General features: G+C 38.5%; 1 pseudogene across 1 annotated transcript; it reads right to left on the bottom strand.

The window, feature by feature from the left end:
* Positions 1–19,953: 19,953 nt before the first annotated feature.
* Positions 19,954–24,863, bottom strand: LOC148033610 (uncharacterized; annotated as a pseudogene). Its single transcript, XR_015691470.1, has 3 exons — positions 24,656–24,863; positions 22,498–22,575; positions 19,954–22,376 (listed from the first exon to the last, which is right to left on the bottom strand). The product of XR_015691470.1 is annotated as an uncharacterized LOC148033610 (transcript).
* Between the last annotated feature and the right edge of the window lie 397 nt (positions 24,864–25,260).

Consider the following 25,260-nt stretch of genomic DNA (forward strand, 5'->3'; position numbering starts at 1 on the left):
AATAAACGTAACATTCAAGTAAAAAATAATAATAAACAATACATATTACAAACTACATTGCACACAAATCCAACAAATATTAGTTTTTATTACTTTAAGAGAAAATTACAAATTACATTACACTGTTGATGAGATATCATTTGGCACTAAGTACATCTACTCTCTTCTAGGATTCTTAGAGCTACACTCCCCATAGTTAGAGCTATTCTTGATCACAGGCAGCAACACATTTTGTCCTAGTAGTTCTTGCCTAATGACATTACGGTCTTCAACACTAACAACCATGCCACGGGCCACCATGGAAAATAGTGGCCCAGACCTAGTACTAGAGAATAAGTAGAGGATTTTTGAATGTCGAAACAACACTACTTTCTCCAAGATAGAGTTCATTGGGATGGTCTTGAAGGGCCCAGCCTTTGTTAGTGCCCTCAACTTCAAGAAGTTCTCAAGAAAAGCCGGACATCATGCCTTATGGAATACAATAATGTTGTTCACAAGCTAGCTGATATACATCTTCAATGTCGAGTCGTGTACCCTTCCTTGGCTACTAGATTGGCAACCTTGTCTAGATGAAAATTCTGTTGAGATTGAATCTTCCTATTTGGGTCTTCGATCCTTTGTCGATCTTTCTATGGTGGTTCAACGACGGGAAGAAGACTCATGTAGACATAGACTTAGACACTGACTGTCACACAAGTGAATTAGGTTTCAAGATTGAGACTTGAACTCATAAACACAATCTTGTGTGGGGACAATGACACTGACACTTTACTGAAAAGAAAAGAGTACTATCATTGCATTAAGAAAAGGAAGTAAGTACAATGCTTTATAGGAAAGTAGTAAACTACAGTAGGCACCACTGTGCATATGGGATAGGTAAGCCTGCATGTCCTTAGCCCTGAAGCTCCATACAAAGAGGCTGTCAGTAGGTGTGATTTTCTATATCTCAACACCCCTCCTCAATCACAACCAGAAAGGCACAAAGTGTGTAGAGGTTGTAATGAGAACCACCTGCAAAGTGTGGGCATACCAGAAACATAGTCGACACCAGAGGCTATCACAGAAAAAGGCTAAGTGTTGGCACCAAAACATGGTGGACATCCAGAGGCTGTAACAGGGGCCTCACAAAGTGCACAGGGAGTGTAATGCCAAGTTACATGGGGAGTTTACAATGCTTATGGCAAGACACATTAAGGCTAGGAAATACAAGGCTTTTAAAACAGTCTATCAGAGTAATGAGAGTAGAAGGACTGGTGAGGTTTGTCCTTCCGATCCTGGGAGTCTTCATCTTCATTTTCATCTTCTTCTTTTGGTCCATATTCTTCTTCTTCTTTCACAGCTGTAATATAGGCCTTTTGAGACCTCTTTCTTACATGGCAGAACTTCTCAGTGTGTCCGGTCCTTTTGCAGAAGTCACAGAAGAGCTGATCCTTCTTGCCTTTGTACCTATTGCCAACATATAATGCATGCTCATCTCTAGAGGTACTTGGTTCTTCCTTAGTTTTTAGCTTCTTTTTCTCTTCTCGTAGTGATGCGTGGATATTAACAAGTTCAGGATTTGACATGTTGATTAAAGTTGTTGATACATTATTATATTCAGGAGGCAAACTGTTAGGTAGAACACCAATGCAAACATCTTCTTCCATTTTAATGTTGATTCCTGTAAGTTGGGTTAGAAGTCCTTCCATCTAATTTAGATGTGTGGCAAGTGATGTGCTGGACTTCATTTCAAGCCTAAAAAACTCAATCAGGAGACCATACTTTGATGATTTAGACTGTGCACGGAACAAGGTGTCAAGTCTCTTCCATGTATCATGTGAGGTCTCACAGTTATCCACATGGTGGATATAGCTGTCGTCTAGCTCCAGTTTGATAATGGCTTGGGCTTTGTCATCATTCTTTTGCCAAGTAGCTGCAAGGTCCCAAGATGAGCTTAATGCGGGTTTGCCAAGTGTGAAACCCAACTCCCTTGAACCGAGCTATCGGTGATTTTTTTCCCATGCTAAAGAGCTAGAGCAGCAACAAATCAATTCCAAGATTCTCAGATTTTACAAGTGAAAGAGCAAATAACAATGTGTCAAGAGACACAAGTAATGGTAGCGTGAAAACACACTATGTCTGACTTGATGTTGAGCTTGAATCTTCCTATTTGGTTTTTCGATCCTTTGTCAATCTTTCCAGGTCCTTCCCCTCCTTGATTTGATGCTGGGGCAGTAGATCATAGTGGCAGTGGGTTGCTCTAGGTGGCACGAGAGAGAAAATGATGAGATTTTTTAGCTTTGATGAAAGTTCAGACAATCACACCTACTGACAGCCTCTTTGTATGGAGCTTCAGGGCTAAGGACATGCAAGCTTACCTATCCCTTATGCACAGTGGTGCCTACTGCAGTTTACTACTTTCTTATAAATCATTGTACTTACTTCCTTTTCTTGATGCAATGATAGTACTCTTTTCTTTTCAGTAAAGTGTCAGTGTCATTGTCCACACACAAGATTTTGTTTATAAGTTCAAGTCTCAATCTTGAAACCTAATTCACTTGTCTGACAGTCAGTGTCTAATTCTATGTCTACATGAGTCTTCTTCCCATCTTTGAACCACGATAGCCATGCTCTAGATCTATGTATTTTCACATGGTATCAGGGCACAGGTGAGCATGGCTTAGCATGTTTTAGCTCATCTCTCTGCTCCTACAGGTCTCCTTTCACTCCTCCCAGCTTAACTCCAACTTAGCTTAAGTACATGAACTCCATTTTCTCACTTCTGCCCATCTTTCCTAGTTGGCAACCATAGCCAGACAGGACATGCAGTCATTTGAGCTCCTGGATCTCACAATAGAGGCTCTATCTTACCACACTTTCTTCTAAAGATCTCCTCCTAATTTCTAAGTGCTTCTCTTTATTACATTACATTGCAACATTGGTCTCCCAGTTGTTCAGCATTGCGAAAATTTCCTCTCGCTGTGAGATCTGCACCTCTTCCTGTTCGTACCATCTGTGCCATCAACACACGACGAATCTCAGCCTGGGACCATGGGGCTTTGGAAGGCTATGGCATAAGCTTTCTATACATGTAAAAAGTTTGGCAAATGATCAAGTATACAGCCCACACTGAGCAAAAAACAAGGCCCCTGTTTGAAACCCTAAACTGTCAGCCATAGCCATTTTCATCAAAGCTCAAGAATCTCATTACTTTGATCTATTGCCCCAGCATCAAAACAAGGAGGGGAAGGACCTGGAAAGGTCAACAAAGGATCGAAGACCCAAATAGGAAGATTCAATCTCAACAAATTCATCTATATAGATAATGTCATGTATCACACAAGTTCTATGTCAGACTCAATGTATCAAACTCACTATGCATAGAGTGTGCTAAAGATATATACATTGGATTCATGCAAAAATTTACCAATAAGGCCTCTAGGGCATTGGGAGCATAAACAAAATATTTTGTTGAGATCGGGCCCCCAAAGCAGCCTTAGTTGGAGGCTCGCGTCTAGGGGCTTGAATCTGGAGCGAGCCTCTGGCCAGGGCTGCTCTAGGGGCCCGATCCTGATAAAATCTTTTATGAATACTCTCGATGCCCTAGAGGCCCTACTAGTCAAATTTTGTGTGAATTTGATAACATTACCTTCTGTGTATCATCTATCTGCTGCTTTAATGGAGCATCCAAGTATGCTCCTACAACTAGGTCACTGTCGTCTCTCTTGGGAAGGTAGTGTGTGGTCAGTCGAGGTCCAAAAATGCTTTCTTGCAACTGCTCAAAATCCTCATTTGAGATCTTATACTGTAGCGCTGCATTCTCAATGTGCTCTTTGATGGTCATAATGGCAGAGATGTCATCAACACTTGTGCCATCATATCGAGCCACCTCATCAACATGTGTTGGCACATCTTGTATATCAAAGTCTATAAAACCATTAGGTGCATCATGCACCATGATAAAATATAGTTCTTCTTGTTAGCTATATATAGTCTATCTATATATAGTGCCCCAGGTCCCCTCTATATATTCCTATCATGTGCGCTCAGTTGACACACTTCTGGGGTTCCACTTTCGGTGTCTCGTGTCTCTCTTCTCTTCTCTCTTCCTCCATTCCTCATCTCCCTCGTGCACTGCTCAACATGGTATTAGAGCAGTCACAAGTTTTCTCCTCCATCTTCAGAACCTTCCATCCGTCTATTTTGGATCGTCATCCCGTTTTAGAGGTTGTCAAATTAGAAGAAGGCAGCGATGGACCTTTCCTAAGCTCAACTTTTGACCCCCTGAACCTTCTGGAGGTCGGGGTTCGCGAATGACGCGGTCGCACCTTGAGCCTTTAGTGCCTCAAGAGGAGCCGCAACGTCGCACCAACCATGGCTTCGTCTTCTCAGCTACTACGTATTCCCAGTCTCTCATCTGCCTCCGAGGATCAAAGGCAGGACCAAAGGCCAAAGGAGCTGCAATGTCGCGCCGGCCATGGCTTCATCTTCTCAGCTATTGATTCCCAGTCTCTCATCTGCTTCCGAGGATCAAAGGCAGGACCAAAGGACAGAGCAAGAGAAGGAATCATCATGCGCAGTACAAGTTTCCCCTTCGGACAATGCAGACTACCTCCTGCAAGACTATTCCACCTACCACAGTGATTCCCACTATGGCCTCCACCTAGCATGACACCACAAGCGCCAGCCATGGAGTCTTCCTCATCATCGTTCTCTGCCTCTTCTCGCTGAGCCATGGATTCTTTCTCATCATCGCCACTCGGTCGGAGTGATCTTGAGACCAGGGGCATCGTCCGTGTAAAAACACAGCATGTTGCTCCCTTCCTCGTCATCACTACTCGGTCGGAGTGATCTTGAGACCAGGGGCATCGTCCGTGTAAACACGCAGCATGTTTCTCCCTACTCCTCCTCCTCCCATGGAAGATCCGCCGTCGATGCAGAAACCCTACGCCTACGGGGGCCAACGCTTTCACAAGGTCCTCCTGGCCCTCCAGACATGGCTCACGATCGAAGCAGAAACTACTGGACAGAAGAAGGCACCATAGAAGAATCGCTGGGACTCGGGCGCAAGGCTGATTCCGTCCATCGCCAACCCTCGTGTTCTTGCTGCATTGTGTCATAGGTGTCTCCTTGCGCAGTCCTCCGTCTATGAAGGTTCGTACTATCTCAAGCTTGTGAGAATCTTGCATGTTGTTGACACGACACTTGTTTCTACCATGGATTAGTTTGCATGCCTGTCGAAATAATTTGCCAAGAGCGATTGTTAGTGGGGATAAAATCTGCCGGAAGATTGCTTTGATGGATTAGAGTCTGAAAATGGCTTGCATGTGGCCATCTTTGCACAGTCATAGCGGTTATATTTGGATAGATCATATGACTATCTTTGGCGTTCATTGTAAAACGGTGCCCTTGCTGATTTGTTACCTGCTTCATTCGACGCACTCAGCATATGCGATCATTGGACTGGTCCAAATTGGACATATATGGCCTTTGATAATCAAGCCATCTCTTAGACATGTTTATGAAAACTGGATTAACTATTTGCGAGGGTCACGATGGCACTGATTCCTCCAATGGGGATGTATTGATATTTCCAGACTTTGTTCGATACAGGGGATTAACTCATTTTGATGTGGATGCACATCAAAGTCATGATATTCAATGTGGTATTTTGGGCCCTGTTGTCATTAAGAAGTTCAAAGATGAGCTATCTGCTCCATGTCTCACTACTTCTGTAGATGTAAAACCATGGGGCCTAGCTATAAAACCATGGGCCCCAAGTATGCAGCAAATTTTATTTGTTATGGCTCTAATGCGACTGGTGCAATCTCAAGCCACAGCTATGGATATGTTACCCCAGATGATGTCAACAAGGTTTTGGATGAACTTTTGGACCGAGTGTTCTTGGCTTCCCCGCAGAGCAGTTGTTGTGGCCAGACAAATAATCCAGAGGAACAGACTATGCAAAATCTAGTTGGGCATGCTGACGAACTGCTTTCTTTTAGAATTGAGGATGGGCAAATCAGGGAGCAAGTTGTGAGGCAAACAGTAATTCAATGTACTCATTGTGAGAGTTTCTTAATGTCTTGACTTTTGCACAGATTCATGATGATTGTCCTCGTCCGTTATTCCAGCTAATGAGGGTCTATATTCCAGTTGATGACACATTAGTTGATGACACATTATTTCGTTTATATTCTTTCCAGCTAATGATCGTCCTCGTTCATCTATATTCCAGCTGATGACACATTATTTCGTTTATATTCTTTCCAGCTGATGACACATTATTTTGTTTATATTCTTTCCAGCTGATGACACATTCTTTCCAACTGATGATCGTCCTCGTTCATTATTCCAGCTAATGAGGGTCTATATTCCAACTGGTGACACATTATTTCGTTTATATTCTTTCCAGCTGATGAGCGTCTATATTCCAACTAATGACAAATTGTTTTATTTATATTCTGTTCATGGGGCCCCACATGTGTTATGTTGTCTATAGAGCAGCGTCGCGAACCATCTCTATAGACTTTGTGTTGTTCTAATGTCACTGTAACATTTTTTCTTTAAGTTTTGATGTGACAAATATACTGCTTACATCCTAAGTTTAGTTGAAGGAATTTCTTGGAGATTTTATCCTTTGCAGTGATGTCGCTTATCCTTATTTTACATGTTGTATATTTAGGAGTGACAAAGCTCTTTTGATGCCTCTCAATAGGCTGTTGTAATTTAGGAGTGATGTAGCTCCTTTGATGCCTATGAATAGGCTCTTGTAAGTTCAACTTTGTAATTTTATATTTTGAATATCAATATAACGGTAGGCCTATATAGAGCTATGGGTTTTTCCCTTGAGCCCCCAAGGGTTTTTTCATCCATAGTAAGGGACCTTTATTTGAGTGGGGGTGTTAGCTATATATAGTCTGTCTATATATAGCACCCCAGGTCCCCTCTATATATTCCTATCATGTGTGCTCAGTTGACACACTTCTGGGGTTCCACTTTCGGTATCTCGTGTCTCTCTTCTCTTCTCTCTTCCTCCATTCCTCGTCTCCCTTGTGCACTGTTCAACACTTCTTCTCTTGGATCCAAATTTTCTAGTATATCTTGCATAAGTAAATATTGGAGAGAAGGGAGGGGTGGCTCATCACTTGTCGATATCTAAATAGGGCAAGGAGTTGGGTGTACAATGGCTAAGCTTTATGTTGCCTCTACTCTCAGATCGAGTGTAATCTCCTCATGCTCCCTCTCGAAATGCTATAGCTATGGTGGAGAGAGTGTGTCAATGTCTTCCTCATTGTCCTCTTGCACCTCAGTGCACAAAACATATATGGCAAAGGCTATATTGCACTCGATGAGATCCATCGTGGAGTAGTCCTGGGATGAGGTGGGCATGGCCTTGGCGTGGAGATGTTGCCCCACATGTACGAAGGATCAATTGATTACCTTTGCATGGCTTGATCCATCATGTAAGCTGTATAAAAAATCTATGGGGACCCATTTGAGAGCTTCGTTTGGAATAGAGTAGGTGAGAGGGTTTGCCACATCACAAAACGATACTAGTATACTAGAGCTAGGGTCTATGGCGGAAAGTGAGCTCTCTAGACTCAAGGTCTTGCAAAACCTAGGATATATCTGGTCTCCTATGTGTTTGAAGTGTATGGAGCTAATCCATGCCGTAAAGGCGGGAGTGGTAGCCATGGCACACAAAGAGAGAAGGAAGGAGATTACAAGTGTAGGGAAGTAGAGAATGAAAGTAAAAATGAGCTTGGACTTATAGCTTTTATGTATCTAGGGTTTTAAATAAAGGTTCTTTTTTAACCCTAAAGTTTCAAATGATAAAAACTCTTACCTTAGTTTCTTTATTTCAATACTTTAAAGTAATCATTAAAAATACTCATATACACAAATGCTTCATTCTATATTATTATATTCTCGAGTATACTTGGATATATTGTTGAGTATATTCAAGACCGACTATAGAAAATATAGAAAGTTTTTAAGAAAAGAAATCTAAAAGACCTTCAAAATTCCTTGGATCCAATTTAATATTTAATTTTAAGAAATAAGTAGAAAATATGAGCTATAATATATCATTATGTAAAGACAATATTGCATAGATTATAGAACTCTAGCTTGCAATTTAATTATGATTTTAACCAGCACGATTAACTAATTACAGTATGTATTATTACACGCTTGGATCACAATAAACTAAGATTATCCAAATTGAAAGGACTTAGAAGTTTTAAAAAAAGTTTATATTCATTCTTTATAAAAAAAATTACAAGGATTCCACTATCTCAAGGATATGTGGAGAAGCACATTGTTTACATGTCATGGATTTCTCACTATGAATCTTGACTTTTCTAATATCTAACTTGAAATAGAAGTTGCAGAGGGGTTCATTGGATTTCTTGTCTCAGAAAAGAAATCGGCCAATGGTTCTTTGTGCTGACCACAAAAGAATTATGACCATTCCACAAGATAACCACATCTATGAGAACTGTATGTATCTCATCTCGGGTATCTTGATCCAAGCTAATCAACTCCCCTCGCAAAAGTCACCATCTTCTATATTGAAAGTAAATGTAGAAAGTTTTTCTAGTGATTAAATACCTGTAATAAAAATGAATATAATAATGAATAAATGCGGATAACACAACAATTAATGTAAGCAAGACCTATGCCAATTAAATCAAGGCATTCAAAGTAGTAAAAAAGATTTACCTAAATATAAGATCAAATTGGTTGACCCTGTACTCAATCGTCATATCAAAATGTGTTCTTTTGACTTGTCAAGACTCACCCAATAGCTGACTCATCCATTCCTCCACTGGACACTTGCATTGATAAGTAATCTTTGTTTTCGTCAAAACATCACATGAACCAATCAAATGTGAAAACAATAAGAATGGAATAAACCAACTAAGATGCACATCGTTGGAGCTTGTGGTGGGTTTCATAGCACTATTGATGTGAAATTTTATATTGGACTTACATGCTCCTAACTAGTCCAAGCTACCAATCAACCATTCACCACTAGATAGTGTCGGTAATGGAACATGCTGCAATCTTTGGCTTTCTCTACTACATACAATGAATTCTAAGAAAATATATTTTGAGTCACAATTTGACTTGCAGAGTTAGTATCATAGATCAAAGAACCTATGTCTTCATGCCAAACATGTATCTTGCCACTCAAACATTTGACATTCTACCATTCATGAAAAATTGATGGATATAGAGCTATCAGTAAAAAAAGATTGAATTAGAACATTGCAAAGATTTTTAAAAATAACTCTGATGCAAAATAATAAATAATGATAAAATTTAAATACTTATTTTTTTGTTCATAATTTGCAATGTAGTCCTTGTCGTATACAGAGATTTGTTTATGTGTATAAACATGTTGGATCAAAATTTCTGTTATTGTACTTGTTTCATTAAACACTTTTCTAAACTCGAAAATTCTACCTTTTCAATGTTTGCTAGGGTTTGCAATATCCTTACACCTGACCGCGAAACTCCCTCAAGTACTTGGGTGAATCAAAATCCAATCCAACTTATAGTACTTATCACAAATTCAAGTATTGCCACTATCTTTCCTATTGAAAACCTCCACTGCAAGTATGTTGCCGATGCTTTTCCTTCATGAAGATATCTATAATAACCAAATAGAAAAGTTACCTATCAGCATGTGTATAATTTGCAAATTTCCTCTCCAAATGAAATGAAATTTAAATGGAGCAATTAAAAAAAACATTGTATCTATAATTCTTTTCAAAAAGAAGGCCAGAGATGTTGAAGAAGAAGTTGACATATAACAAGACCATTGTTCCTTCACTGACAAATTCTTAGAGTACAAAAATAAAATAAATATCCAATCAAAGCATATGTATAACTTACAAAGGCTTTGTCCAAATCGCTTGAAACTTAACCATGGAGCAACAAAAAAAAGTGGCAATATACATGTTACTCTCTTTGCAAGGAAGCCCAAAGATGTTGAAGAAGTTGAGTTTTTAAAAAATCATTGTTTTCCACCCTTGAAGACTCTTGGAGTAAAATGACAAAGGAAAGCTCAGTATGCATATAGCTTCCATACATTTTGTCCAAATGAGATAAAATTTAACTATGGAGTAGCAAAAAGAAAAGACAACATACCTGTAACTTTGTTTACAAAGAAATCGTAAGATGTTGAAGAAGAAGTTGAGTGTTCAAAAGATCACTGTTCTTGACTGTAAGAGACTCCTAGAGTACCAAAACAAAAGAAATTAATGTGAGAAAATGCACATGACTTGCAGAGGATTTGTCCAAACGAGATAAAACTTAACCATAGAACATCCATGGCAGAGAATAATATACATGTAAAGTTTTGTGAAGAAAATCTTAGGGATTTGGTAGAACAAGCTTTGCTCTCATAAAACATGTGAAATTCACTCTGTGTTTGTGTAGAGTAAATGAAATTTCATAGGGTTACAGATAGGGCAAGCAACAACGAGGCTGTAAAAATTCGTCAGGAAAGAAAAAGTGGGGAAAGAGATATGATAAATTTGAGTTCTGCCTAAGAAAGAGGAGAAAACTAGAAAGGGGTGAAATGAAAATTCAAACATAAAAAAAAGAAAAAGAAAATTTGAGTCAAACTTTCGAGAAGTGTCAATATTGTATCCCCCATATTTCCCCTTATTTTATTATTGAGGAAAGATTTGGGCCAATATATGGCTAGAAGATTCATATTACATGAATCTAGAATCCCAACTCTCTCATTGGTTAGGCCTATATTTGTTTATTCACTCCTTAAGGGGCAAAAAAGAGAGTCCATATTTCTCCTAATGCACATCAAAATCTAGAATCTTGACCCATTTAACAATCACAAAAGACCAGGAAAACACAAAGTTTTTATTATTACCTCAATGATCCCATGATTATATGATCTAAAACAAATGCATTCTCGGATTGCAATATACAGACATTAACTTCTCTTAACTCTACTTTGGTTAGCCTATCTATGTCACATATCTTGATCATTATGGTACCAAAAAGTCGATCTACAATCCTTATATAGTTTTCTAATAGCACCATGAAGAAATACTCGATTTCTTTTTAGTGAAAATATGAAAAATTCAGACTTCCTAGTCTCTACAAAATAAACATATCAATTTTAATTTTATAATTATATGCATTGAAAAAGATTGAAGCATCACATCCATGAAATTGCACTCTCTTTTGCCATTGTATTGAACTTAGGATTAAGATTTTTTAGATGTTCTAAAGCTAATATCAATCTCATAAAGGATATCACTTCCTCTTGATGTCCACATTCTTTCCCTACCAAAGTCCCACTTTTCCCTCTCTTACCCTTTCCATAAGTACTATTTTTGGCCACTTCGAGCCCTATGATCATTGGACATTATCTTGGACACTCACTTACTCTTGGCACTCTTAATCCAAACCATTTACAACCCTTGGGTCACTAACTTGATAAGTGTAACAACTTCCATGTTATATATTTAAAGTCCATCTTACACTTCCCAAGTCTTTGATGTATCTCCAACTCTCTTCCATACTCACATATAGTTTTCAAGACATATTCATCTCCCATTTTTCCTACCAAACATTGGTCATGACACACAAATGAAATCATCGTATTTCTATATAATCCATAATTTTTTACTGAATTCACACACAACATCATGACAAAGTTGTATCTCATCTAAGCATTCCAAATACAAAAGGTAGGGCTATATGACTCATCATCCCTTAGCTGCTCTTTGAGGGCTACTTGTAGAAAGGCTAATTCAAGCTCAATTCAGAAGATAGATTTTGTGCCCTACACTAACTAAAAGGGTGTTTGTAAGTCGATCATGCCAATCATAATGATGTGAAGTACTTATTATTGTCAAGATTAAGCAAAGAATGCAATTGATGAGTTTTACTCGGTCACTACCTCTAGGGTAGTCGAGTGTTGACTTGAAATGCTTGATCTTGTAGGCCTTTGACCACCATATTAGAGAATTCGAAAAAATTCCAAGTGTCAATTTTAAATAAGTGATAAATATTTAACCATGTGGCTAAATCTTGATTTATATTTAAAAGTGGGATTTGGGAAGATACCTTATATAGCATTTAGAGTAGACTGCACCTTTAAGTAAGACAACAAGATTTGACCATGTGGTCTAATAATAAAGGTATCGGGGGTTTCCAAAGTGCATGGAAACTCCCAAATTCCCTAATATAGTGTTTTTGTAGCCCTTCCATGATCTCATTCAGGAAGTGGGTGGCACACTCACTGACCAGCTATAGGGGACTACTAAAGTAGGTTATAATATTCTCATACATGAACAATGCCACACTATTTTTATCATCTCGCTTCTAAGCTTTGACTTCACATCACTTTGTCACATCATCAACCAAGATGTATCTATTCTCATACACAAACAAAGCCACACTATTTCTATCATCTTGCTTCTAAGCTTTGGCTTCAGACCACTTTGTCACATCATCATTGTAGACTAAGATGTATCTATTCTACTTCCTTGTAGTAGAAGGGTCAATAGGTCCAACCAAGTCAATGCCACATTTCTCAAATGGCTTAAAGGAAAGGATAGGTTGTAGTGATAAGGCACTGCATTTGGTGGTCTTCCCCATCCTCCTGACAAAGGCCACAATGCTTGTAATAGTCGTAGGGACCTCATAGCTCTTCTTCTTATATTTATAGTTTGCAAAGATCAAAGAAGAGAGAGCATATCCATCCTGTCAAAAAACGAGGCTATTTCAAGAGATATTTTTTTTTTGTTTCTTTCTAAGTTTTCTAATTTTCGCATGTATTCTTCTTGTTCATAAGAATGGTAAGTTTTTTCAATTCTATTTTAAGTTCTAGGTGTAAGGTATTCTCTTTATGCATATCTCCAGCCTAGGATTTTGCATACAAAAATCATTATTAGGGTATTTATTATGCATGGCCTAGAACCACCAGCGTCTTAGTAAGAAGATTTTACAAAAGAGACAATGAGTTACTATAGAAGATGAAAGTAAAATCCAATGGATTCACAAGAAATAGGAGAAGCCCAATTGTAAATTATATTTTTAGTAAAAGAAGCTTTTGCTCAATTGGTCTGTAACATAGAGTGTTAAGGTACTAGGAAGCTCGTCTTTTCCTATGCTATTAGATGCACTAGGATTTCTATCATCCATTTCTTATCTTTACAGAAGTAACTTTGTTAGTTTTCTATTTTTAAAGTTTACTTTTATTTATTTTTGATTTTTTACTAGTAGGGGGGGAGGTGGAGGGGGGAAAAGAGGAGGGGAGGGGAGGGGAGGGAAGGGGGGAGTGACTCAAAACTATATATGTAAATCACATGAATTCAATGTAAGAGATATTTCAAATATGAGTTTTACACAATTTTTACATCTAAAGCCTGTCATTTAAAGGGGATATTTATAGATTAAATTTGAAAGCATTATGTTTTATCCAGGAAACTTTCATAAATATGGGCATTTATAAATAGATCTCAAATGCAAGATATAGAGCATATACAGATAGTAAATCCACTAAGGGGACGGAAGATATATTGTGGTCGGGGCTATATATATATATATGCATCTTCTTCTTTATCATCATCTCTCTCTCTCTCTCATCTGTCCGGGGCACACCTATAAATGCAATTGCCATCTATGCTCCCATGTAGGCTCTTCTCATACCTCCATCTTGTTAAGAGAGAGAGAGAGTACGAGAGACATACACAAGACATGCTCCCAAAGAATGATTCATATTGATGTAGAGTTAGTATATATAGGTGAGACCCAAGTCAAGTGAGAGATGATATATATAGTTGTAACATCCCCACTCAAACAAAGGTCTCTGGCTGCGAGTGAAAAACCATTGGGGAGAACAAGGGAAAAACCCAAGCCCCTACACATACCTACGATACAAAAATAATTTACTATAAAGTTTTCTTGAATACAATGACACATGCCTCAATCAGTGAGACAAGAACTTGGAACAATACCAAGTGCATGTCTTAATGAGCTAAAGCGAGCTTCACTAAGAGCTCTTGTGAAGATGTCTGCAACCATTTGATCATTGGGACAATGCTCCACCATAATGGAACCTTTCTTGGCTTCATATCGAACATAATGATAATGAATAGCAATATGCTTTGATTTACTATGTTGTATATAGTCTTTGGTAAGACTAATAGCACTTTGGTTATCACATCAAAGAGGTGTACTAGATGATGAAGGATGTCCCAAATCTGCAAGTAGTTGTCGAAGCCAAACTAGCTCGCGAGCTGCTAATGATGCAGCAACATATTCGGCTTTAGTTGTAGAAACCGCAACACATCGTTGTTTCTTGCTGGACCAAGAAACCAAACATCCATTTACAAAGAAACAATTCCCACTTGTAGATTGCATGGATAAGTGTGAACTTGCCCAATCAGCGTCTGTATATCCAATAAGGTCAAGAGAAGTTGAAGAAGATAAAGAAGAATCCTCTCGACAACGATAAATAAGGCCAAATTCCTTAGTACCCTTGAGGTACTTAAGAATACGTTTTGCAGCACTCCAATGAATATTGGAAGGGGAAGAGAGATACTGTCCCAAAAAGTTAGCTGTAAATAAAATATCTGGTCTTCTGTTTAAACCAATAAATTGAAGACAACCAACAAGATTAGCAAAAGGCTGATGAATGGCTGATTCTTCATTGTGTGTTGTAGATGTACCCTTGGTAGAGCTTGAAAGAATGGGAGTGTTGGCAGAGTGTGCATTTGTCAACCCAAACTTCTTAACAATATCATTAATAAACTTTGTCTGACGAAGAAGAAGAATGCCTTGTTGTTGGTGTCGTTGAACTTGAATACCCAAACAAGAATGTATCTCACCAAGATCCACCATTTCAAATGCAGTCGATAAAATCTTCTTCATAGCATCCAAGAAAGCAATATTATTTGACACAAGAATAGTATCATCAACATATAGAGCAAGAATAATAAAATATTTGTCCTCCCTTTTGATGTAAAGATTTGGATCAGCAAAACATGCAACAAAACCTTTAGATGTGAGGAACTGATTAATCTTAATATACCAAGCACGAGAGGCTTCCTTCAATCCATATAATGGACGATGAAGCTGGCATACAAGGTGCTCCTTTCCTGCAATTATAAAACCTTCAGGTTGCTCCATATAGATTTCTTCTTCAAGATCTCCATTGAGAAAAGCCGTTTTAACATCCATTTGGTGAATTTCTAGATCAAATAGTGCTGCAAAAGCCAAAATCATAAGAATAGTTGTGGAGCATACAACGGGAGAAAATGTTTCTTGATAATCTACTCCTGCAATTTGTGAGTAACCTTTTGCAACAAGTCGTGCTTTGAACTTATCAAACGAGCCATCAGCTTTGGTCTTGGTTTTATAAACCCATTTACATTTGATAGGAACACGATTTGGGGGGAGTTCAGTAAGAATCCATGTACCTTTGGAGATTAAAGAATCATACTCAGCTTGCATAGCTTCTTGCCATTGATCCCTTTGAGACGAATTGATAGCTTCCATATACGATATTGGATCCTCTTGGATAGTCATCAAAGACATCATATTCAATAGAATAGAATCCATACTCTATCTCAATAGGAAGATCAACATAGATCTCCAAATTTTCATCAATCTTCTTTGGAGGTGAAGGAGGTTTATGATCATCAGAATTAGTAGAATCACAAAGCAAGTAAGGAAATGCACTAAGCAAAGACTGTGTATCATCTGAAACATCTGACGACCATGTGCCACCCATAGTCTTCTCATCAAATATAGCATCACGACTAATGATAACCTTTTGAGAAGAAGGATCATAAAATTTGTAACCTTTGGAATGATCTGAATAACCAAGAAAAATAACCTTCAAACTTGGAGGATCCAACTTATGTCAGTGTCCTTGGGCACATGAATATAAGCAATGTAGCTAAATGTGTGAAAGTGAGAGATTGAAGGTGTCTTCATTGTCCAAATTGTTATAGGAATTTTACCAGTAGGTGCAGTAGTTGGAAGATGATTTTGAATAAAAACAGTTGTTAGAAGTGCTTCAGTCCAAAACTTTCGAGACAAACCAGAGTGTATAAGCATGCAACGTATAGCATTAAGAATCGTGCGACTTTTGCGCTCAACAACACCATTTTGCTAAGGAAAATAAGGAACTGTAAACTCATGATGAATACCTTGATCCTTATAGAAGTCATCAAATAGATTGGATACATATTCACCACCATTGTCACTGTGAAGCGTCTTTATAGAGAATCCAGTTTGAAACTCCACACTTATCTTGTATTGTTTAAATATAGGTAAAGTCTCAGACTTATGTCGAAGAAGATAGACATGTGTGTACCATGAGAAATCATCAATGAAAGTTATAAAATATCCATATTGAGACTTTGAGGCAGGAAAAGGACCGCAAATATCGGTATGAACCAAATCCAAGAGAGCACAGGAATGTGATGAAGTAGAAGTGTGGAAAGGCGAACGATGGTGTTTTCCAAGTACACAGTACTCACATATTCCCATACATGGATGAGATTTAAGATCCATACCTTGCACAAGACCATGACGATGAAGATCAAGAATTTTGGCAAAATCGGAGTGTGCAAATCGTTGATGCCATAATTTGCAATCTGCATCTCCAGGGGCAGTAACAACATTTGCAACTGTATCGTTCAATGATAGCTCAAATAGATTACCATGTCGAGGAGCCACTGCTATAGTATGCCTGTCTTTCTCTATACAACATTGATTATGATCAAAGCCAACAAACAAACCAAGATCAACTAGACGAGCAACAAAAAGAAGATTTCTTTGCAAATCTGGAACATGAAGAACTCCTCTTAATATTCTAGTGGATGAAACAGTCCCCAGATATAAATCACCCACTCCTTTGACTTGATAAATCGTATCATCCGCAAGGTAAACAAACTTCTTGACAGGAAGAGAATGATAATTGTGAAGCCACTATGATTGGTATGTCATGTTTCCAGTGGCACCTGAATCAACGATGAATAGAGAACCATCATGAACATGAAGTACCTTTTCTGGAGAGATATCATAATGGACAAAATTAAGCTCCTGATGAGTATGATCATCATCAGTTGAAGTTTGTTGAACAATATAAGCTCGAGAATGTTCTTCATCATATCTTCGTTTATAACAATGACGAGATGGATGAACTGTATGTGCACAATAATCACAAGGAGGAAAACTTTTGGACGAGCAAGGTTGCTTTGTAGTAACTCCATGCTCCTCATCATATTGACATGCCCAGCAATCAGAAGCCACATGACCTTTCTTATCACAGTAAGAACAATGTTTGTTAGGATAAGCAAGATGAGAAGATTTACTACCTGGATTAGAGCGTCCACCCTGCTGAAAACGTGAAGTAGGACGCTTGCGAGCAACAAAAGCAGCATCAAAATCCCTTTGTTCGCGAGTGACCAAAACAACATCAGATTTTTCCAAATGATGCTCATGACGTTGAGAATATTCAATAAGAGATATACATGCTTTGTCAAAGTGGATATCATCCTTGTTAGACAAAATAGTGATGATATTGTCATATAAAGGATCTTTGATGGTATGAAGAAGTTGCGTAACAATCTGATTTTTAGCAACAGGAGCGCCGGCAACACCAAGCTGATTGATAATGTCTTTAAAAGCCTTGATATGAGAGTGCATAGAAGTACCAACCTTATATTAAAGATTCTTCAAACAAGTTTGGAGATATAAAATTTCGATGACCGATTTCTTCTCAAACGTTGAGATAAGATACTCCTAAATAGCATGAGAGGTTTCCAGATGAAAGACATCCAACATAAGTGAGTTAGGAAGTGCAGACAATATATAACGACGAGCCGCTTTGTCACGACGAATCCAATCAGTATGATCAATTTTCCATTGTTCAAATAATGGACCATCAGTAATCACAGAATTGTTATTTATCACATCAATAGGTTGAACTAGGCAAGACAGGTCGCCCAAAACAATATCAAATAATTCGTCAACTTCAAGAATTAGCATCATCTTTGCTTTCCACCCAGGAAAGCCTTGTCCTTGGAAGAAGTGAACCGAACGTTGGCCAGACGGATATCCGTTAACAATTACGCAATTGGCCATGCCTGTATGTCAAGAAAAAGCAAATAAGATGAGATCGCAGAATCTGCAAACCATGATCAAGACGAGCATAGTTGAGACGCATGACAATCAAAATAGGGATATGCACGTAAGAACGACGAAAAGTATTGAGTGACTAAAAAGAAAGCCCAAAATAGAGAGGCGTAACGTGCAAGACGAGATGACGCATATAAGAAAAGTGCTATTTCGGTCGAGCAAAGAATGTGAACGATAATAAAACATCACTAAAAAAAGCAAGATGTTTGCTTGTCGTAATCAACATCATTAACGAAGAAGAGCGATTAATAAACTGTAATTGGGGATTAACAAACTGTAATTAGAAATACAGTTTTAAATAAAGAATCGCAGATTCGAGCAGAATTGCTATCTTGAATCCTGAACTGTCATAACTTTTGATCCAGAACTCCGATTGACAAGGGGTTTTGACAGGATTCGAGAGCACGACGAGAGCTACGCAGCTGGACTTGGTTTTGTTTTTAAAGACAAAATTAACTAATACTTCTAATTTGAACAAGTTCATGTATCAAATCATCACTTGTGCAAAGAATTCAATCAAGTATAAACAATGAAACAACTTATCTTCCTTGTTGTTGCTACGCATCCGTAGCTCTGATACCATGTTAAGAGAGAGAGAGAGTACGAGAGACATACACAAGACACACTCCCAAAGAATGATTCATATTGATATAGAGTTAGTATATATAGGTGAGACCCAAGTCAAGTGAGAGATGATATATATAGTTGTAACACATCTTGCTGCCTCCACTTGTTTCCATCTTGCCACCAGGTCTACCTACCAACCAACTCTCTCTGCTCTTCTATTCTCTTTGTGAGGGACATGAAAGTAGCCTTTGCTCAGTGTATCCTCCTTGCACCCATGCCTATTACCAGCTTGCACATTGACACAAAGAGAGAGATGACTGAGACAATAGGAAAGAATGCCCTAAAACAAAGAGGTAATATAACGCACACACCTAGTTTCAAAGAGAGAGAGAGACACAGAGAGAGAGTTGTTGAGTTAAAAAGCGGCATTCTGTCTAGAGAGAAATGTGATTGTTATGTGCTGTAGGTTCATGAGGCTTTTGGGAAGTTCAAAGCCTTCCAAAACTACAACTATTATATAGATATAGATTTTATTTTAATAACAACATAGATGGGTCTTGCAGTTGTCTCCACAAGACAAAACTCAGTTTGGTCTTTTGACGCAAACGTGCAGTTTGGTATTTTCAACTCCTAGACAACTTACGTAAATAGATTTCCTTTCTCTCTATTGAAACTTAAGAGAAGGAATGTGGGACTTCTCATGTGCCTCATGGAGGGCCATACAGGCTTTAAATTTGATGCCCAAGGTTGGCCTTCAAGACAAAATCAATGACACCTTTATCCTTTTTTGTGAGCATTTTGACGCCTTTGCTCTAAATTTAGGCATCAACTTCTGAAGCTTACAAGAGAGCATTCTTAGATGGAACTTAAGAGATAGCAATTCTTAATATAAGATGATAAGGTCCCATAATACATGAAACAAAAAATAAGTATAAACTAGTGTAGAAAATCACAATAAAAACTTTGGTTTCATATTCTTAAGACCAAAATTTTTTCCAAGGTCTAGACCCTTGTACATCATAGTTAATTGATATAGTTCATCATGATAGAAAACAAGGTGAGTAATAAGCAAGAACTACAAATCAAGTAGTCTCCGTGCCTTTACAAGCTCCCATTTCTCATAGACCAAGGCCCAATCAATGCTTTTGATGTCAGGGCCAATAAGAGAAATTCGCATTAATGCCTCAAGAGTCGACACCTTCAATAGTTGGCGACGATCACTTTTGATTATATTCTGCTTTGAGAAGCCTTGTTCACATGCTACTAATGAAGTAGGAAGAACTAAAAGAATTTGCCATAATTTCATCAAGTTTGGATATGTTGCTGGATTATGGAAAATTCCCTCACAATATTGCTGGAGAAAACACGCCATAATGGAAAGGTTATGCAATCAATATTGTTGGAGAAAACACGCCATGCATCCTTCATACTCATTCCCTCACATCCAAAATATAGCGTGTCGGTGAATGCATAGATTTCATTTTTGCATCCTTGAGTATCTAAAATAGAAGCATTAAACTTTTGCAATAACCTGTCCAACCATAGATTGACCTTATTTTCTCTTTCTTTTGGATCATGTGGAAGATATTGTGGAGAGAATAGTCTTGTTGCGCCAAAAACATACATATCTGGAAACCGCTCATTCACACAATCTATGATCTTTCCAACAAATTCTTTTGCAAGTTGAACACAACTATCAACATCACCCCTTCCATTATCAAGAGCAACACCTGCTTTATCTTGTCCAGGCATTTTTGTGAAGAGAAGTTGATGTATATATTCTTCCCCATTTTCATTTACATGGCGTAATAAACCATCTCTTGTGTCTTTCATAAACTTGAGAAGATATGATGTACCTGCTCCGAATGGCTGTTCTAAGAACTTCCTTGTAAGAGATCTTATTGTCACTTCGATGGTAGGAGTGATTGTTGTGATATCCAAAGAATCTTCTTGAAACTTTTTATTTAGGAGGTTTAAGTCCTTTAGGACATTAGCAAGCATACAAATACAAAACAACACTTTGTAGATCCTTAACTTTTGATACCATGCTCGTGCACTATCTTTCCAAAGTGTCAAAATTGCAGGCATTAGCTTGCATAACCTTTCCATTACGTTACCTCTTGCCAACCATCTAACATCATGGATTTGAAGTACTTCCAAAACTTGTATATTCATTTCTTGTAAAAGACTTTGGAAAGCTGTATGACGTAAACTTGAGGCATTTATCCAAGAGTAGACCTTATTTGCAATTTTATCGACATAAGAAAGGCAAGGAAAACACTTAGATGCATCAACAATGGCAAGGGCTTCTCTATGAGCAATACAACGTGTGCTGATAAGATGAGGCACTTCCCTTTGTAGTTTTGCAACCAAGCCTTCATGACAACCTAACATTGAGCTATCTCCATCAGTGGCAATGCCAACAAGACATTGTATACTCAAACCAATGTCCTTCAAAACTATCATGATAGCATCAAACTTTGTTTGAGCAGTGCCATCAGCAACCAAGATTAGTCGTACAAATTCTACTTTGCATATACCTCTTCCCTCGGAGGATAAGAATGAAATATAAATGATTAAGCGCTTTTCTAAACCCCTGTCAGTTGTTTCGTCTACCATTAAGGCATAGTAAGGACTTGACAATATCTCTTGAAGTTGCAATGTATATAGATGTTCTGATATAGAGAAAGCAAACTCCTTACCAGCCATAATGTTAGTATAAGATGAATAATCATGATAAGAAGCATTGATTCCAGTGCCACTGCATAAGCCAACTCACAAATCTTAACAAACTTTTGGATTGCCAAGTCTTCTTTTGCCACAAAGTACATGAGTTTCATTACTGTAGTTACTCTCTCCTTATTTCTATCATTAATTTCTTTGACCTGTGTGGATACTTTGATTCCCTTCACATTAGTGTCATGTCTAGCTTGTGCCCATTGATGCTCCTTAGAGATAACATGTTTTCGAATTGCACTAAGTTGCATGGTTTTACATCCCTTTCCTTTTCCCCATGGTCCTTTGACCCTAAACTTTTCACACCACTCACATTTCATATACTCATTCTTTCCCTCCACCACACGTTTTAAAAAATGATATTTTCTAGTCCATTCTATTAGAAATTTTCTAGAATACTCTTTTGATGTTGTTGTGGAGTCTCCTGTGTTAGCTGCATTTTCTAAAGTGCTACCTGGCATATCAAACATTTCTATATCATCCTCCATTTCATTATCCTCATCTTCATTTTCAATCTCATTGTCTTCATCTTCATCATGCTCTAGAGTATTGCCAAAGAGTTGACGATGAAGATCTAGATTGACATCTGGATTGTCTTCTAGATAGTCATTACAATCTATGTTTGGATTCACTTCTAGGTTGACATTTGGATTAACTTTTTCCTTTTGTTTTCCCTTTCCAAGAACATCAAATAAAGTTCGTTGACTCATCTATTAACAAAAAAAAAGATGTATCTCAATCATGGTTTTCACAAACTTTAATTTTTCTCTAATAGTTCACCTAAATGCATACTTAGAAAAACTCGTACCTTGATGCCTTTTGGGTGCCTCTTGTAAGTTGCGTAGAATCCTAACAAAGGGTAGATATACTCACTTGATCAAAAGCTTGGGAACCTAAAGTGACATATAAGTTTCTACTTGTAAATATTAATATATTAACGTGCTATAAAATTGATTGAATATCTTTTGACAAACTCTAAAACATTATGCAAATGAAAAACACAATACTTATTACCTTTCTATGAAGATTTTCCTCAAGCACTAGGTCTATTTTGTCAAGACAACTTCTTCTAAATGAAACTCCTTTGGTAACCTACAAGAAAGCAATAGATGTTAGCTTGAACAAAAAATATCAAAACCTTACACTTACATCCTCTCCCTTAAATGAGAAAGCCATTTTTTCCTTTTCACTCATGTCAATTGGTTATCTTGAGTTAGTAAGAGGCTTGCTATTGGCACCCTCTCCCTTAAACCTGAAAGCCCTTTCTCTTCTTCCTCATTTGTAAGCTCATCGTCTTGAATTAGCAAGGCTCACACCATGATAAAAGAGGGCACATGTAATAAATATCTGCCCCTACAGTCTACTTAGTAATGATCTACACCCCATATGACGATCCTGAATGTTGATGGTCTATTTCTTACTGAGGCAGCATCCAAATTCCCAATACTAGGACCTTCACATAATATCATTCCATCAATTGGTCAAACATAAAGTCAACAAGCCAAAGCCCACATACTGTCAACAAACTGAAGATTTCAGCTTGCTTAGGCATTGCTACCATGCTTAAGAACACACTGCAATTTGCTTCATCGATAGTAGCTCCCTTGGATTCTCATTTGTCACTCAAATTCCTATGATCTTATTAGTAAGTTCCCACCCGATAGTAAAAATAGTTCTAAAATTCAACCACTATTAACAAGCTGCAGCACTATTAATGGGGTATCAAGTACCAAATAAAACTTTTTTTCCAAAATACAATACCAAAGAGGGACCACATAATTTTATAAAAAAACATAGTAGAAACAGAATGTATTGCCTCTTGTCCACCCAAATGAGGACAGCTAGATCCTTTACAGCATTACAAGGTACAAGGAGCAATGCATTCTGTTTGTTGATTGCCAAGGTGTTGGACCATAGCCAGTATCCCTACCCACCATCTCACAAGAGGAAAAAAGCATGCAACCTGGAAAGTACAGTTGCCAAAAAATGAGAGTGCCTCCCATGATTGTGGGCAGTGTGTTTAGTAGTACAATGAGATGAAGAGTCTCTTGAAGTAGCACTGGAGAACTGTCCTGATGACTAACCTTAACCCCTATCAATAGAACGGTTTAGCCAGGGCTTGTGGATTACAGATCCGACAAGTTCTGCATTGCAGGCTCTCACTCAACAAAGGAGGCTACATAATGTGCATGGAGTATATGAGCTAACTTGAAGGAGACTAGAATTCGGATGCTCCCAACGGCCAAGTCTCTATGGGAGAGGATTAAATGATTGTGTGGATGTTTGTGAGAGTCAAGGCAAGCCATAAGGGCTCCTATGATTGATCAGTCATGGCAACTTAATCACCCTCCTCTTTGATAACTTAGGCTCCATAATCATGCAGGCCCCCCTTCTCGTATTCAGACAGCCTTGAGTCTGCAGCTTCTATCTGCCCGAGCTGCAGAAGCTCCTCTTCCTCTAATTCAGAACTCCCGCCTGTGCCTTCTCTCTGAGACCGCACCCCCCCTCAATTTCTATTCTCCTCGGTTTTTACTCTCTCTCCTAAGACGATTACGATCAGCTAGATGAGCTCCTGGCACTAGCCTTCGACATGTACGACATAAACCGAGATGGCTTCATCTCTGCCTCTGAGCTCGCACATGTCCTCATTGAATTGGGTGACTCGCCAGCTGCTCTAGCTGCGCCGGTGTCTCCCATGAGGCCGTTGATGAGACACGGGAGTATAACTACTGCTGCTCAACCAGTGCTTGCAATTAACAGGCCGCCCAACATGCCGATCAAGTCAGGCCCCGCGCCTCTCATCGGACCAGCGGCAGCCCTCCGGCATGCCTGCTCAGACCCCAAGGCTCCTGCTTGGATTCCTTATTTTCGATCCAAAAGAAGTGGGATCCGATGATCGAATGTTGGTTAAAAAAAGCACTCAGGAGTCAGTACCGACTCTCTCGAGTCCCTGGGAGGTGCCTCATTTGTAAGCATATGCCTCAGACTTCAGTCCTGACTCTCCCGAGTCCCGATTGATCGACGGGCAATGGGCACGTTTTGATGGTGATGGGGTAGAAATGTCGATATTAGAGCCTGATCACCAACGACGACTTGGACAGACACGAGGTGGAAGTGTACCAATGGCAGCCAGACAAGCAAATGATCAACATAAATTATACAATCAACATACCTGTAGGCTATAACCTTGGGTTGTGCAGGCGATGTGTGTAATGTGTTTCTTCTCCATGCTGGAGTCCACAGTCTACCCTCTCCTGATTCTGGTAGCTGCAAACGGGTCGGCACTCCTAATAAGGAGGAGTCTGGAGCAACCAACCGATGCTCCCGCTGTTGCAAGAGGATACCAATCGTTGATGACTGTTCAGGGCTGAAGAGGCCTGTTTTTTCGTTTTGGCGCTTGGTGTTCCACCTTCCACCCCTTCGAAATTCAAAGGTTTTAGTGGCATAAGTCAAAGTTCGAACTCATGTAACAATGCCTAGCAATTTTCATGGATTGGGATGGTGCGCTCTTTCATGAGTCCTAAAGTAGAGTGATATAATAATGAAAAGGAAAGAAGTGTGTAACGTGTTACATATATCATATATATATATATATATATATATATATATATATATGTCTAGGCCCTATGGTGACACCTTACCCCATACAAGTAGACTTCATTTAAAACCTTTACTTCAATTTTTAAGTTTCACTTTGACCCCTTGTCCTCAAATTTTAGGTGTCAATTGATGCCCAAAATCCTCAAGACGCCCAAAATGGGCTTCAAATTTAAACAC

The sequence above is a fragment of the Lygodium microphyllum genome, chromosome 7, assembly GCF_053477565.2.
Source record: "Lygodium microphyllum isolate KBCC chromosome 7, Lygodium_microphyllum_v1.1.10, whole genome shotgun sequence".
NCBI classification, from domain to species: Eukaryota; Viridiplantae; Streptophyta; class Polypodiopsida; order Schizaeales; family Lygodiaceae; genus Lygodium; species Lygodium microphyllum.